The sequence below is a fragment of the Gigantopelta aegis genome, chromosome 9 (genome assembly GCF_016097555.1).
Source record: "Gigantopelta aegis isolate Gae_Host chromosome 9, Gae_host_genome, whole genome shotgun sequence".
Taxonomy (NCBI): domain Eukaryota; kingdom Metazoa; phylum Mollusca; class Gastropoda; order Neomphalida; family Peltospiridae; genus Gigantopelta; species Gigantopelta aegis.
The window spans coordinates 13,009,523-13,027,275 of NC_054707.1; the positions used below are offsets into that span (position 1 = coordinate 13,009,523).

The window sequence follows — 17,753 nt, forward strand, 5'->3', positions numbered from 1 at the left end:
ACCTTTCACTTGGTCACAGAACATCGCATTTTCTGAAATATATGATAATATATAACAAAAAATAACAAAAGAAAAGAATTTGCCGCTTTGTGCATTTTTTCCCCACCCAACTTCAAACCAGAAACCAGCAAGCGTGTATAGCCGCTAACCTTCTTTTTCTTCCGCTAGATATGTTACTCAGTTACAAGTGGAGTTACAACACGAGGGAAGGGGTAATATAATATTATATTTATGCACTAACCAGCCAAGCTGTCGCGTGAAGAGATATTCGTTTCTCATTATATCTTCTTAGAATAACACTAGCATTCATGCTAAACATCGTGGCAACCTTGTAACTGGTGTGTTGCCAAACGAAGACATCGACTGATGTTGTGATAACTGAAAAGCCATGGCGAAAATGAACGCTTGTGGAAAACGTTTGATTTAGGGACTGGTTAATTATCATCACAGGCCGCGAAGTTTTGATTTACGCACGATGTAGCACGGCGCATGGAGTGAGAAACCCGCACTTAACGTGACATCTCCGTACTGTGGGATGCAGTGAGAGAGAGAGGGTGTATGGATTGCGTTTGCAGATTAATGGACACTGATCAATTGTCAGTTTGTAGGAGAACGGTAATTACCTTTGTGAATGATGTTGGTAACATGACACTTACTGACAAGTATCTCGCTATAATATGCACGCATTTTCTACTGCTCTGAAGACACGATTCGATGGCGTAGTGAGGGGGTGGGGGAAGCGTCCCCGACGTCGTAGCCCAGTGGAAGAACACCCGCCTGATGCGCGGTCGGTGTAGGATCGATCCCCGATAGTGTGCCCATTAGACTGCTTCTCATTCTGCCCAATGTACCACGACTGGTATATCAAAGATCGTGGTATGTGCTGTCATGTCTGTGAGATGTTGTATATGAAAGATCTCTTGCTACTAGAGGGAAACAATTGTAGCAATTTCCACTCTAAGACAAAATGTAATAAGTACCAAATGTTTGACCACCAATAGCCGAACGAATAAATCAATGTGCTCTAGTGGTGTTGTTAAACAAAACAAACTAACCTTGGTGGCACGGTGCTGAACCTATCGACCTTATGGCCTGTAGGTACCGGATTCTACATGTAATGCACCTCTCATTAACCTATCCTAGACAGATAGCAGATAGCCCAAACTAGCTGAGGTGTGAGCCAAAGCTGCGTTCTTAAACGGATATAAGCAACACAAAATTAAAACTAAACCAAAATGCGTTGAATGTGAAAACCTTAAAAATTATATTGTCCCCCGTTCATACCAAGTACACACTACCGGTTTACGTAGAACGATAAACGGTATTTCTAAACGGTAAACACATTTCGCATTTTAAAATTTATAATATGATTTGACATCAAAAAAATTAAATTAAATTACAAAAACAAAACCAAAACCAAAAGTCTCGAACCCCCCCCCCCCCCCCCCCCCCCCACCAGGACAAAATCTACCGCCATTGGCATCAACGAGAACACTGAAAACCAACAGCGACATCACGACTACGGAACTCCACACGTCGCTATCATGCGTGCATACATCGAGAGGAGATCTACATATATGGTATGAGAGTTGATCTGAATACATAAACTGTATCTAGTGAATGTTATACCCATTATTGTGCCTGCCAAGTACATAAAGGTAACTGAGATTATTAAAGGCATTGCATGGAGAGACGCAGTAATACTGAAAGTCGTTAATGTTACTGTCTGGAGAGAAATGAGGGTAATGGGGACCTATAATATAACACGCAAGTCCTTTTTAACAGTTCCCGATAGTTTTACACACATCGTGCTAAATATTACGTACAAAGATAATTTCCACAAATACAACCTCAATGGACGCCGTCATTTATGTCACTTTACATAGAAGTGGCTATATACACGGCAGCCGTGTGTATAGCATCGGCTAGTGACGACTGGCTATCTACACGGCGGTTGTATTTTTGAGGGAAAGCCTAGTGTAAGACCAACGCAGAAGATAGCAGATGTCGAGACCCACTACACGTTATTTTTCTACGAAATGGGTCAGCAAGTCATCTACGTCACGCTCACGTCACGCCAATATCACACAAGTCAGATATTGTGTACTTGTCATGACATGAGCAATATCTTACACTGCTGTGTAATAAATAGAGGCTATTTCGGGGTTTTTTGGGTCAAAAGCGCGACTCGTGAGATATGATTGCAAACTTCACTCGACGAGAGATATAAATCATATTTAACAAAAAACATGAAATTTTCTATTTATTATATAACTTTTGGCAATTTACCTTTATTTTTAAAATGCCAGCGTGAAATAGTGAATGAAATTTTCACTCTAAAATGTGTTATCGTCACTGAGTGACTGATAACACTTTTATTTCACTGATATTTTAAGATATGTCACTAAATGATATATAATAAATGGAGTTATTAAATGTTACGGTATAGGAGTACTGTTTTCCACTGCAGGACTCCTGTTATCCTGTAACATACATCAGAAGAAAGGTGCAGAAATAAAATCTTAGAAACTACATAACTGCTAACAAACATCTCCGCACACAGCAGGGGTAGAACCAAAACAAACAAACAAACAAACAAACAAGCATGCAGATGCTCAGATTAACCATCTTAATTCCCAGACCTAGGTCCCATCGAACACTTTTAGGGCGAAAATGAGAGATGCTTTAGATATGTTCAGGAGGACGAGCGATTGCGGTCTCTCACTAAACTGGTTTTTCTACCTAATGTTAGATAAATGTGATATAAAAGGAGACGATGATACAGGTCAATTTGTTCGCGAGTGATCGGCGTCCTAAACACACCACCGGTACTGAATATGATGGTGTAGTACCAGTTGGTATATACCTTGAATGTTCTCCGTGCCACAATTCATCAACTATAAATTAAACGAGGACTCTAGGTTGTGGTGACATACCAAAATACACTGTCAATTAGTCTAGGTACATATATTTTGGTACCCGAAATACTGTACATTAGAGGTTTCCTGTGTAAGACAATATGTCCAAATTACCAAATGTTTGATATCCAAAAGCCGGTGGTTATGAATCAATGTGCTATAGTGGTAACATTAAACAAAACAAACTTTAACTTTCACTGTACATTACGAAAACGAAAGCGTCAAAATCAAGGGTCATTCTCACCAAAAAATCAGAAAGGTTTTACACGAACGACGAACGACGAGCGACCATTAACTCTAATTTCAATCTCGTCAATAAAAATAAAAAACTGAATAAAAGCCAATAAATACCAAATATCAGTCAATAATAAAATAACCTATTAACTTTCAATCTGCATTATTTCAATCTGATTTCCGTCAAGTTTACGCAATCTGCAGCTTGTAAAGTTTACCTTACAAATATGATTTTGTATCCACAGAGCCTGATGGATTGGTGTTGGCTGCTGGAATCTGCTCGTATTCCCAAGACAGGGAGGACTTCATTTGCCCATCACACAACAGCCTGGGGATCATTACGGTAAATATTTGAATGGCAAAGGAGCAATTACTTTTGGCCAAATGTGTGGATCTGTTACCGACCACTTAAAGTCTCACGAAGTGATCTACCAAGGCAAATAATGGCTCAGCATTGAGCATATTCTTTATTGAATAATCCATATAAAATGAGGAATGTGGAATAGGCATTGTCATTAGTAGGGTTACAAGGTGGAGGAAGATGGTAGGGGTGCAAGTGTAGTTTATCAGACGAGAAGTACTTCAGAAAATGCTATCCTGTCTGTGGGTGCATATAAAAGATCCCTTGCTACTAATAGAAAAATGTAGCGAGTTTCCTCTCTTAGAATTACCAAATGTTTGACATCCAATAGCCGATTAATAAATAAATGTGCTCTAGTGGTGTCGTTAAACAAAATAAACTTTTAACTTTAAAAAATAGAGTTTTATGTATCAGATGACAAGGAACTAGTATAACAGATAAATCAACCTCCACTGAAGATATTCGAACCACTGACTGTCAGTACAAGAGTCCAGCGCTCTACCAACTGAGGTAATAGGGAAATAAATTCCCACTAGCTACTGTCAGTAGAACCACTTTATACAAACACTATATAATGTATTCAGGTGGATGTTTTCGTAGTTTTCGTTTTCTTATTTTAATATTTTTGTTTACTCCAAATACACCTGCTCGAATTTATTTATCAATGCTCGTGCATTCTTACCGATACATATACATTTCTCCTTATTTAAATCAATATGATAGAGACAGGCGATCAGAGGTCTGCGTTCAAATGACGAGAGCGCTCTGTGACTTTACGGAATACTCTTTAGACTGACTGTATCGCTTACTGTTAAAGGGACATTCCTGAGTTTGCTGCATTGTAAGATGTTTCCGACTAATAAAATATTTCTACGATTAAATTTACATATTAAATATATTTTCTTGTTTAGAATATCAGCGTCTATATATTCAGTGTGTTTCTGGTCATCTTAATATTTGTAAGAAGCCCAAACTGGATTTTGTCTTCAAATAATTTCGTACGTACGAAAAAATATTTTTTAGGAAATCAAATGAAAATTAACCTAGTGCAAATATTAGAACGATCAGAAACACGTTTAATATACAGCGACTAATATTCGAAACAAGAAAATATATTTAATACGTATTTTTAATCGTAGAAACATTTTATTAGTCGATAACATCTTTAAAAATTGCAGCAAATTCAGGAATGTCCCTTTAAATGAATGCGACATAACGAGAATCAGTTAAACTGCTAAATGGTGCTAGCAACTAACCCGGTGTACTAAACTTAGCCAAAACAGAGAACAAGGAACACTATGAAGAATATCTTCACTTTCACCTTTGACAAGATCCCTAGCTACTAATCGGCAAATATACCGGTTTTCTCTGGAAGACCATTTGTCAAAATTACCAAATTTTTCATACCTAACAGCCGAAGATTTATGAATCAATGTGTTCTATGGCGCCGTTAAACAAAACAACCCCCTCTATAAGCTTTGACAACGTTTAATAATTATAAGTTGTGTTTTAAACCGTTACATTTAAACCGTATTATACTGACACATGGTCAAAACTTGATAGTGAAGAAATGCTTTCCTCACACTTCTGAATATCCATTTTTGGACAGCCACTGATGATCAAGATGCCCAATCAATCGCAGAACAAACAGTCCTTTTCGTTTCTCTCGTAAGTTTGACGGGTAACGGCCTGGACTGATTACCGTTAACTACGCTGGGCTATCAGATTGCGACACGGTCATTACGGTCAATATTTGCGAGTCACGTGGGTAATTTCACGAAACACAAATCACCGGCGAGACACAAAAAGAAATGGTTTGTTTTACAGAGAATAATTTACGTGACCGTTCTGGTGATTGCCGCTCCACTCTTCAAACAATGAGCTCAAGCGTGGGATAACGTCTTCCTAGTCAGGGCACAAACAACTACACTATATCATGATATGGCGATCGAAAGAAAAAAAAGCAGAAAAGAAAGTAAAAAAGAAACAGAGAGAGAGAGAGAGAGAGAGAGAGAGAGAGAGAGAGAGAGAGAGAGAGAGAGAGAGAGAGAGGGAGAGAGAGAGAAAGAGAGAGACACCCAACCAAAACGCCCAGGCATGAGACATACAATTACCAATACAATAAAGGAAAGAAATGAAAATCGAACTCGTTGGTGTAGCGGTTACACCACCAGTTCTAGCGTGGTGGGTACTGGGTTCACATCGCGATATTGGCTCCCAAATAGAGCGAGTTTTAACGGCTCCCTGGGGATACATACGACCACTACACTTATTTCTCTATAATTAACCACCATCTTTTAAAGGGACATTCCTGAGTTTGCTGCAATTTTTAAGATGTTACATATCAAATATATTTTTCTGCATAAAATATTGGTGTTTGTATATTAAATGTGTTTCTGATCGTTGTAATATTTGTACTTGGTTAAATTTCATTTTATTTCTTTAAAAAAAAAAAAGGGTACGTACGAAATGATTTTAAGACAAAATCCACTTTGGGCTTCTTACGAATATTAAGACGGCCAGAACCACGGCGAATATACAGACACTGATATTCTAAACAAGAAAATATATTTAATATGCAAGTTTAATCGTAGAACTATTTTATTAGTCGGAAACATCTTACAGTGCAGCAAACTCAGGAATGTCCCTTTAACACACACGATGCACCGACATCATCCAAGAAGCAAGACAACTATTATTAACTCTTTCCTATACCAAAAATAGTGTTGCGTTCTTTTGCTATTCAGTTATAAAACAGCAACAGATCACTTCGTGTGTATTTATATACAATATCCATTTTATTCCCAAACCAGCATAGCGTCACGTATTCTATGTTCCATGTTTAACAACATTGCCAGTAATCTGTTTTTAAAACTCTACTTCCAAACAGTTCCTACCACAGTTGTTAAGCCAATCATGTACACGACAGATGATTAAACTGACCCCTAGTGGAACCAATGTTCATGCAAATGTGTTTTTAATGTAATTAATTATCCACCCACACAACAAACTATGTTACAACAAACCTTTAACCGAAATCAATGATGTGCTTGACTTCAAAACTTGGCTGAGGAGTTTTTGCACTCGTATCGAAAATAATGATCTACGACCGACGTCCAAAATGCCGGCAATTGAAGACCCTATTTCCAACGACACTGTCAAATGCTTCATTCATCTCGGACAAGTTTGCCCACACTCAAGGCGTTAGTACGGAGATATCGCGGACAAAATGGAGACTCTTTGCGATCATAATGTGGTCTGTGTGTGATCAAGCGTAAAACGGTACAAGGAGATGCATTGCTAACGTCTTATTTATCACACACGATAGGCGAAAGTAATGTTCCTTTAATGCAAAGACATATGTCTTAGTCAAGATATGAAATGATATTTTATAAGGTCATATCGAAATGAACAAACGTGTTGAAATTAATGGAGGCAAACTATATATTAAGATATTTTTAATAGTTGAGGCTACAACAAATTAGATAATAAACTAACCTGGCCAGCCAGTCATTCAGCCAGTCAGTCAGTCAGTCAGCAAGCTAGTCAGCCAGTCAGTCAGTCAGTCAGTTAGGCAGTCAGACAGTCAGGCATCTAGCCAGTCAGTCAGTCAGTCAGCCAGCAGGCCAGCTAGTAAGCCAGTCAGCCAGTCAGTCAGTCGTCCAGCTAATTAGTTAGTTAGTTAGTCAGTCAGTCAACTAGCCAGTCAGTCAGTCAACCAGTTAGTTATCCAGCCAGCTAGTTCGTCAGTCAGTCAGTCAGTCAGTTAGTTATCCAGCCAGCTAGTTTGTTAGTCAGTCGGTCAGCTAGTCAGTCAGTCGTCCAGCCAGCTAGTCCATCAGTCAATTAGTCAGCCAGTCAGTCAGTCAGCCAGCCAGTCAGTCCGTCATCCAGGTAGTCAGTCAGTCAGCCAGCTAGTTAGTCAGTCAGCTAGTCAGATCAGATCACAGTCAGCCATTCAGTCAGCCAGTCAGCCAGCCAGCTGACTAATCAGCCAATAAAACAAAACAGAAGAATTGAAATAATACTTTACAGTAGCCCTCCCCCGCCCCTTAAAGCCGCAGACCCTAGTTTCAACCCGTAACAATGGACACTATGTTTAGTTAATCTACAAACCTGTAACACATCTGGATAAAGTTACAATAGAGAGAAACAAGAGTCTTTGATGTTTAAACGATGAAATACCCTTAAAAATACACTAAACTCGATTCCATAACCGTTACTTCTCAGACGCACGTGCGTTTTAAAAACAAACGAAAAACTCATTTTGTGATATTGAAAATACCAGGATGACCAGAAACACTTCGGATGTACGGAACTGGGTAATCTAAACAAATGAATATAAATAAAGTATGATTTTAGCTATCAAAAACGGCTCTAATAGTGAAAAAATACGCCTTAAAGTTAAAAAAAAGTCTGTCACTTTAAAACATTCTTTCATTTTTATTTTATACTTGAAGAACTCCAAATTTGAAGAAATATTTAATCTTGTTTGTATACACATCTGTATATTTATTTGTGTCGACAGACGAAAGAACACCTTTGTAATCCACGAATATCTTCACCTGAGCGTCAGATTCAAATACAAGAACTAGCTGTATTTGATTAATGATTTCTTTTCTCTGGTAACACAATACTCATTTTTCATCCCATGTTTTTTTTTTCTAGCATACTTGCCTTTCTTGCAACGTTTCCAGACAAAACGTCTCAACCTAATGACCGAAATGTAGCCTTCCGAAGCATGGTGCTAAAATATTTCGTACATCTTCATAAAAAATAACCACTTTTATTCTAAGCAGTATCTTTCAACAAGGCATAGTGTTTCGAAAAGGCACTGACAGATTCACAAACATGAATATAAGTTAACTAAAAATGTTTATAAAACCTGTAGTAAATGTTGTTGTTTTTTCCTGACTGAAACGTTTTTGTGTATCGTATCAGGTTAAACATAACCAAAAATTATTACACATTTTTGTACGTGTTCAGAGTCTGCAGACTCTAGTCATGGTTTCCATGACTTTGACTATGAACTATTTTAACATGCCACTAATGTTTCAGACATGTCCATCACGGGTCCGGTCTCTGGATAGTCAGGGACTTGACACGGGACAGAACTGAAATTTATGACCAAAAGGGAAGAGAGAAAATTAAGAAGATTTGAAGCACAGTCTAAAATTGTAAAATAACCACTTACGCATCGGACATTTTAAATTTAGTCGCAGAATTTTGAGCGGGCATTCTAATAAAAATATTAAATATGTATAATAAATAATTACAACTTTAATCATATATATTTATTAGCCATTAAAGGGTTGGAAGAATGTTATGGAAGGAAGTTGGGCCCAGGCCTCACAGGGAAGATAATTAGTGGACATTAGGAAAAACATCAGTCGTATATGGAACATCAGTGTGACCAGCCAGGGGAGTGGGAGGGGAGGGGAGGGAGGAGGGGAGCGGGAGGGAGAGGGAATGTTTTCCAGTTGAAGACGGAATCTGGCTTGGTGTTACAGCGATCGTCTGACGTGTGATGATCTGCAGTGTCGATTGCCCTGTGTGGATTTCAAGTTTCAAACAGAGCCACGTGATTGTTACACCAAGTACCATGGTACGCACTGCTCTGCTGATGCGAAAGTGCAAATAAAAGATCCATTAATATTGCTGCTTTATCTAGAGGAGCTGCCTATGTTGTGGTAGCGAGTTTCTTCTCTTTGTTTCATTCGACCACGTGATGTGGGTGTGAATAACGTTTGGTAGGCGACCATTAGTCAGCTGTTCAAGCACGCCAGTCGTGGACACAATATCTGACTTTGCCAGAGTTCTGTCCATGACAGGGAACTCGATCAAGTGTTAAAAACAACTATATGTTACACAGAGGATTCGTCACGAGTAATTTTTAATATGGAAAATATCAACCGAGTCTATGTTAATCGGTATTTGTCGAGGCTCTGCCGAGACAAATGCCGATTAACTAGACGAGGTTGATATTTTACATATTAAAAAACACGAGTAGCGAATTATATTTATCCTATAACACTTCTAAAATAACAATCTAATTTTTTTTTTTTAGTAAATCACAGTACAAAAGTCGTTGCCATCAATAATATGACGTCATCACGATTAGCACAGATTAGTTTGACGTCACGCATTTTAAACAAATCTTTGAAAACATTACGCTCAGGTACACGGGTCTTGTTGGATTATAAGCAAATGACCCATCACCAGCAACACATTACCTAGAGACCTTGCAAATTTGCATACCATTATTAACCGAGTTAATACATTAAATTATCACATGGGTTTATGACATGGATATCATGGGTAAGTTATAGGATAAATAGAGAATAATACATGAGGGGCCGTTAGATACCATTTATCTCATAACCAGTTATTTTAAAATGTATCTAACGAGATAAATAGTATCTAACGGACACGAATGTATTATTCTATTTCTTACATATCATCAAAAACCAGTTTAAAGCAAATTTTAACATCTTTTTCGACTAAAATTTATTTACAGTCGTTGCACTTGTAGCTAACTTACGCATTACAGACACATAATTGTCAAGTTAACTATACGTCACAGTGTAATCGATTTCCATCGTGTAGTCTTTCATTGGATGTATGGCAGTGGTGACATTGTCATCACCTAGGAGCAGCCAGTCGTATGTCTTGAAATTGTTAACACACGTACATGTGTAAACAATCATGTGTTATCAAAAATAACGCATGATGTTCTCACCAATGGGTGTGTAAGAAACATCATTTCAAACAGCCGTAATTTGCAAACGTTCTGATACTTCGTTAAACAAACATTCCTTTCATTTCCTATTTCCAAACTGAATAATTACGCATGCGGTTCTTTTGATTTACTAATTGATAATCAGCTTACGACGTTATCCGGCTGTTTTTTCTCCGCTCATGCAGGCTCGAAAGTCTCGCTAACCACATTAATATTGGGTGGTTAAAGTAATCTAATAATGAACAAGGCAAACTCTGCACTTAATGTAGAGGAAAGCCAGGCGAGAATAGAAAGAGCTTATTTTCCGTGACATGTTCCGAATCCATTTTAAGGTGTTGAGTGGGCTAAATGTAATAAGTGTAATGCACTGACGACGATGTCATAATAAAGGTTGTCTTGTATCAAATCAAATAGTTCCGTGTCAAAGTTCAAGGTGAAAATATTTACGGAGTAAAATCAGCTGCGGCTGTGATTGGTAGTAATATGTGACGTTGGTTATTTGTAGAAATGATATTATTTCTTGTCATTAAGTTAGTACACTTACATTTAGGATACTGCTGACAAACCCCTACGCGTGCTGTAACCTCACCGTGGTGCAGGGGTGTAACATTCTCTTTCAGAATGGCCAATACAGCACAAATCCCCTTGTTTTCTTCGAGATACCATTAAAATTTTGAATAAAAGTCAGTATCTATCAGTGGTATTTGTATTTTTGCACAGTTCTTTACACTGTGTTTTTATTTAAATCTTGAATTTTTATATTGATGTTGATCATCACTTTATTTGTTTGCATTACCATAGTTAGACACCCAATAGCCGATGTATTTTTCGAGGTGGGGCGTCGTTAAACATTCTTTCATTCATCTTTTTCCACATATACATTTAACAAAATCATTTGTGACTGAAATATAAAACAAAACTCTTGAATAAATACTTTTGAGTGCAAGTTTCTTAATTAGCATTTATCTACGTAACATTTTACAATGAATTTTGAAACAAAATATACATGATTTGAATATAAAATAGTATTAATCCGGAAAATAGCATCTACTCACCAAGTCAAAACTGAAACCTTTATTAACATAACATTGTGGTACATTGTGGGTTTAACCAAAGAAAGAAAGAAAGAAATGTTTTATTTAACGACGCACTCAACACATTTTATTTTACGGTTATATGGCGTCAGACATATGGTTAAGGACCACACAGATTTTGAGAGGAAACCCGCCGTCGCCACTACATGGGCTACTCTTTCGACCTAACTTTGAATTAATAACTATGACATTACCATGATATGTAAGAACGTTAGTTATTCGTTAAGCATACATGTGGACGTAACCAAATAAGTCTTGAATACCAGCATCGTGTACAAGCTAAGCTCATGAGTAAATATTCAAACAAGTTGTTTACCATTAAAAAACACTTTTCCCTCAGTTTGCTGCCATTGTAATATGGTTCCGATTAATGAAATATTTTACAATGACTAAAATTACATACTAAATATAGTTTTTATGGGAGTACACAGAGATTGCACCCGTGGAGGAAGTTGAGAGAGGTAGGCGATGGTGTGGACAGCTCAGAAGACCGAGTTGTAGGAAAATGACAGAAAGGGTCGAAACCGATTGAAATCGTGGTAGAAATTATAAAAGCTTTTTATATTAAGATAACGAGAATGGTAGGTAGAGATTGATAGATGGGAAAGATGAATGAATGTGTGAGCCAGCTTTGACGGGATTTGAACCACTCGTCAGCTTGACTGCCCAGCAGCTTATCCACTAGAATGATTTGAGGAATAAGTATATAAAACAATGTTACCACAGACGTCCAAGCGTATTTAGGCTCATTGAACTATTAACAACTGAAAACAATAAAGACATCAATATTTAGTTTTGGCAAATAAAGTTAGAGACGATTTACTGAAGCTTACTTAAAATATGACATCCACAAACCTGCCGTTTCATTAGCAAGTATATTAATCATATTTCATCTGGTATACATCAATATATACCTATATATTTAGAATTAGAATTATCACTATACCACGATAATATTTATAGAGCACATATATATGTACATCCCACCACTATTACTAGTATACTATGTTAATTTTACCATTAATTCTTAAATCACTCTCCACCTGTATTTGTATATTTGTATATATACCGTGATTATATATGTATGTATTTATGCTGATAAGTTTGTTTAACTTAAGGCAAATAAAGAACTTGAACTTGAACTAGACCACGGAGCTCACTTCCCAAACCGAATTTTGTTTCCCACTAATTTCGTACATATGAAAAAAAAACCCCATTGGGAATTAAAATGAAGTTTGACCTAGTACAAGCAGTAAAGGATAACCACAAACAAATTTAATACACAGCCACTGATTCTTTTACAGAAAAATAGATTTAATATGTAATTATTGTCATTAAAACGTGTTGGTCAGCAACATATTAACAATGGCAACAAACTTAGAACAGTCCCTTTAACCAATAAATAACTTTGAATATTAAATTAAATCTGTAATGGTAAACTACTTACATGATGTTCTTTCAGGTGTTAATCCGGCAATGAAACTAGTTTAACAATTCAACCGACATCAGCTAAAGCACTGCACATATAAATGTTTTTATGTCCTACGGTTCCAACTCCAACAATACCATATCGAGCGTCTGACCTTCAACACAGCGATGCAACACTGAGGATTGGAACAACACTTAATGAAGATGTCCTCGGATTAGTGTCCGTCCAGACCAGTCCACAAGATGACCGGAACGGCCGGAGATTTGATCGAAACAACCGCCAGGGACTCCCGCCAAAGAGCAGCAGAGAGATTCGCGATATTTGAAATCTCTTGGAAAATCACAACGTTTTGTCAGTCCGCGTTGTTAGATGGAACATGCTGGAGAATAGTGCGTAAAGTTGATCTATTCCTTGTCCTCTTGGAAATAAATCACAAAAATGTAGTTAATTTTCTACTCTTTTTTTTGAAAAACAAATTTAGTTTGATTGTCAGATTTCTGAACCCGATGTAACCTCCTGTAGCACCGTTCCAACTGCGCAGTGTCCAGTCATACAAAATCAGCTAATACGTTAACAAAAAAACACAAATCTTGTTTTGTTTCAGATATATAAACTTTCGGTCAACTTTGTTTTTTTCCACTTTACACTCCAGTTCATATAATGTCCCAAAAATTGAAATCATGTATTAAAAACATGAATTCAATGTCTTTCTGCAAACACAAATAATTATCCAATTTGGTCAGTTTCACGTACTTTTTACTTATTCAGAAAACTTAATAGACGACTGAAATTGTATCTGCACATGCATGGAGTTCTATTAAATAGAACTATGCACACGGGCATCGATAATTGCTTGCACGAATGCATGACGGGATATAATGTGATAAATCGGATGGTTGGCAGCGCTTATGCGCATTTGTTGAGCAACTTTGATCGGACGAGCTATTGATTTTGCTAGTCCGTAATGTCGAGCCCATCAGAAATTTGCGAATGATTGTTGAATAATGTTTATGACACGAAAACACATTTTCTTCAAATTGGGTTCAGAAGCAGTGTTTTCTGAATCAGTGCGCAGTACGACTAGAAAAACCATCTGCATTTGACATTACCGAGTCTTTTCTTCGGCGCGTGCACGTTATGTTGTCGAAACCTATAGCTATACTCCCAAAGCGGCACTCTTCTTGCATACATCATAAAATAGGAACGTTTGCGGAATTTGCTACATGTCATAGCTATTTTAGCAAACTTAACATTTTTATGAACTTGTACTTAAGGAAAAAGAATGCGATGGAACAAAAGGAAAAGTTTTATTTAACGACGCACTCAACACATTTTATTTACGGTTATATGGCGTCAGATGGAACAAAAGAATAACTAATATCACTGATATACACGTTTCAAAGCTTTTTTGTCCAGTGTATTATGTTGTTGATGTTTTTAAAAATGTATTTTGTATGTATACTGGATAATGTGTACTTGTGAAATACATACATCAATCTAATTAAAATTAGCTCCACTATTACATGAGAATCTAACAGCAGCCAGTTGGAGCTCATGTCCACCAATCAAAACCTCATTTGCAGAATCATGCCAGTGATTTAAAAATAATTTGAAAATATTCCGAATTATCCCGAGGGTATACGAGCTCCAACTGGCTGCTGTTCGATCCACATGTAATAGTGGAGCTAATTTTAATTAGATTGTACATACATGTGGAAATTACATGTAATACTAAATTTTCTTCTTCTTTTGTTTGTCCACATCAAGAAAGAATGATTATATTTCAGTGTGCGTTGGGTTTTTTGTGTGTTTTTTTTGTGTGGGTCTTGTTTGTTTTTTTGCGAAGAGGAACGGAGGACGCGACGCCGCCTTTTAATTTCAAACAGCAAGAACACTGCCCAATCTTGTATCTAAAAAAACCCATTTCCATAGATCACGAGAGAAACAAACATTTATGAAACTGATAATTTGTTAAAAACTCTTAAAACATCCCATCCAAACTATCTTGTTTCACGTTAATGATTGATGTAACCTTCATACGTTGTTTTTAAAGACGCCTTCTACCATTGCAAATAACACTGTTAAATAACATCATCACCAAGGGGATTGGATGGGACATACAAATATTGACTTTATCTGCAAATGTGTTTAACACAACCAGCCAGGGTTCCATGACGTCCATTTTAAGTAGAAACCTGACATTATCGCCAGACACTGGACCCAGTATGTAAATAAAAGAGACACGAGCAAAAAAAAAAAAAAAGGTCTCAAGGCCGGATCTGACCCGGCTTGGGCCCCTGACCTCCAGAGGCTGAACCCTGAGGCGGACATGCTCGAAACCTATGTGGTACATGAGCATGTTAAAGCTTTATCAGATCGGATCACGGCCGGACCTAGCTTCCTGGAAAAGCGCACGCCTGATGCGCGATCGATCTGGGATCGATTCCCGTTGGTGGGCCTCCTGGGCTAGTTCTCGTTCCAGCCAGTGCTCCACAAGTGGTATAATAAAGAGTGTGGTTTGTACTAAAGTAAAATCTTAACATAAAAATAACAATAAATAGTTTCATTGAGGATGTCATCATTTCGTAACTGGGGACGGGACGTAGCCCAGTGGTAAAGCGCTCGCTTGATGCGCGGTCGGTCTAGGATCGATCCCCGTCGATGGGCCCATAGGGTTATTTCTCGTTCCAGCCAGTGCACCACGACTGGTATATGAAAGGTCGTGTTATGTGCTATCCTGTCTGTTGAATGGCGCATATAAAAGACCCTTTACTACTAATGGAAAAAATGTAGCGGATTTCCTCTCTGAGACTATATGTCAAAATTACCAAATGTTTGACATCCAATAGCCGATGATTAATAAATCAATGTGCTCTAGTGGTGTTGTTAAACAAAACAAAGTTCTTCTTCATTTCGTAACTTTAATGTAACTTCCTTAATATGCCATAATAAAAACTGTGATTGAATTCTTGGTTGCAAAATGTATATAGCTTTGAAAACAAAAATAAAAACATACAAATTCTCTAAAGATTTTGTTGTAACTTCATTTCATCGTTATTCCTTTTTGCCTTTTGCTCCAGCCTCGAGAAGTAATCCTTGATGCACATAATATAATATTTCCTTTTTTTTCCTTATCGTGTTATGAATTCTGAGAAGTACAAAACGTGTGTTAAAACATTTAGGTCAAATAAAACCATAATTTGGAAGATAACTATTAACTTAGATAAACCAATTCTTAAATTCCTTCCGGCCGAAATACAAATTATACATCTCCAAATGACCATTTAATCGATGAATGCACTCAAGCGGGATGCTAGCTAAACTGACTGTCAGGCCGAAATCACCATGACTGGATATCAAAAAGTGACATTTCGTTTGAATTCACACAAATCTATAAATTAATACTCAGACTGGATGATGCGTCACCACGATAAGAACTGTTAAAGATAGTTTAAGGTCAAGATCACTTATGGCTGTATGTTTGTATTCCAGTTGACATAAAAACGGAAACACTGTTTAGACCACCAAGACTAGTATCTGTGTAGTAGGCAAAACAATTGTGATATGTTATCTTTTAAAGGGACATTCCTGAGTTTGCTGCAATTTTTTACATGTTATCGACTAACAGAGACGTTTTAACGATTGTAATTACATACCAAATATATTTTTCTGCATAAAATATTAGTGGCTGTATATTAAACGTGTTTCTGATCGTTCTAATATTTGTACAAGATCAAATTTCATTTTATTTCCTAAAATATTTTTTTTTTCGCACGTACGAAATTATTTGAAGAAAAGGAAGGAAATGTTTTATTTAACGACGCACTCAACACATTTTAATTACGGTTATATGGCGTCGGAAATTATTTGAAGACAAAATCCAGTTTGGGCGTCTTACAAATATTAAGACGACCAGAAACACATTGAATATACAGACACTGATATTCTAAACAAGAAAATATATTTAATATGTAAGTTTAATCGTAGAACTATTTTATTAGTCGGAAACATCTTACAATGCAGCAAACTCAGGAATGTCCCTTTAAATAGATGCTTGATAAATATCGATTTCTTTTCTTTACTGTAGTAACAGAATATCTTAAATTTAGCAACTCAAACTATTAATACTGCAAGTTATTTTGTTTCTTGATTTGTTCATCTTACAATTATATATAGCCTAAAACTTAAAAAAGGACATTTAAAAATATCCTCTTCTGATCGTGACATTGCTTGGTGCTATTTTAAAGTCAAGTAACATCAATATCGAGAAAAGATTTCCATTAATATAAAACTGTTAATGTGTCGCTGTATTTAGCAGAAGTGAAAATAGTTCGGCGCGTAATAATAAACGCTGCCAAGATGATACGATTTATAGCAGCTCTATCTCGTGGAACCCAACGTGCGGGGTACGGTGTACGGGGGCTTAAGACGTATCGCGAAATCATCACGTACATTCGATTTCTACAGCTCGGTGTTACTAGATACTTGGCGGGACATCGTACGTGCATACCTCTAATGATTATACTGTCAAGTACCAAAGCAGGCAGATTGATAAGGTTAACGATATAAAATATAATTTTGAATTATGTTATGTCTAGTTTTCAAACTGTCTCCAGCCAGTGCGCCACGACTGGTATATATCAAAGGCCGTGATATGTGCTATCCTGTCAAAGAAATATCCCTAACTATTAATGGAAAAATGTAGCGAGTTTCCTCGCTAAGACTATATGTCAAAATTACCAAATGTTTGACATACAATAGCCGATAATTAAATCAATATGCTCTATTTGTGTCGTTAAACAAATAAAACTTTAATGGTAGTTTGGATATTTGTGTTAAAATAGTCATCGTGAAAAAAGCTATTTTGTTCCGTAAAACATTTGCACAGTCATAGGCTTGAACTGGCTATGTCGATTTAAGTAGCTTTTATTTTCTGCACCTACAACCCCCCACCCCCCCCCCCCCCCCCCCACCCCCA

At 37.0% G+C, this 17,753-nt stretch overlaps 1 protein-coding gene across 4 annotated transcripts in view; it reads right to left on the bottom strand.

The window, feature by feature from the left end:
* LOC121380778 (ligand-gated ion channel 4-like) overlaps positions 1-17,753 on the bottom strand; it is an 83,377-nt gene that overhangs the window by 40,720 nt on the left and 24,904 nt on the right. The window contains exon 1 of one of the 4 annotated variants that reach the window (XM_041509749.1): positions 12,794-13,427. The exons of the other annotated variants lie outside the window; for them this stretch is intronic. The gene's annotated coding sequence lies outside the window, so the exon portion shown is untranslated. Of the gene's footprint in view, positions 1-12,793; positions 13,428-17,753 lie in introns of those variants that run through there. 4 annotated transcript variants of the gene reach the window in all.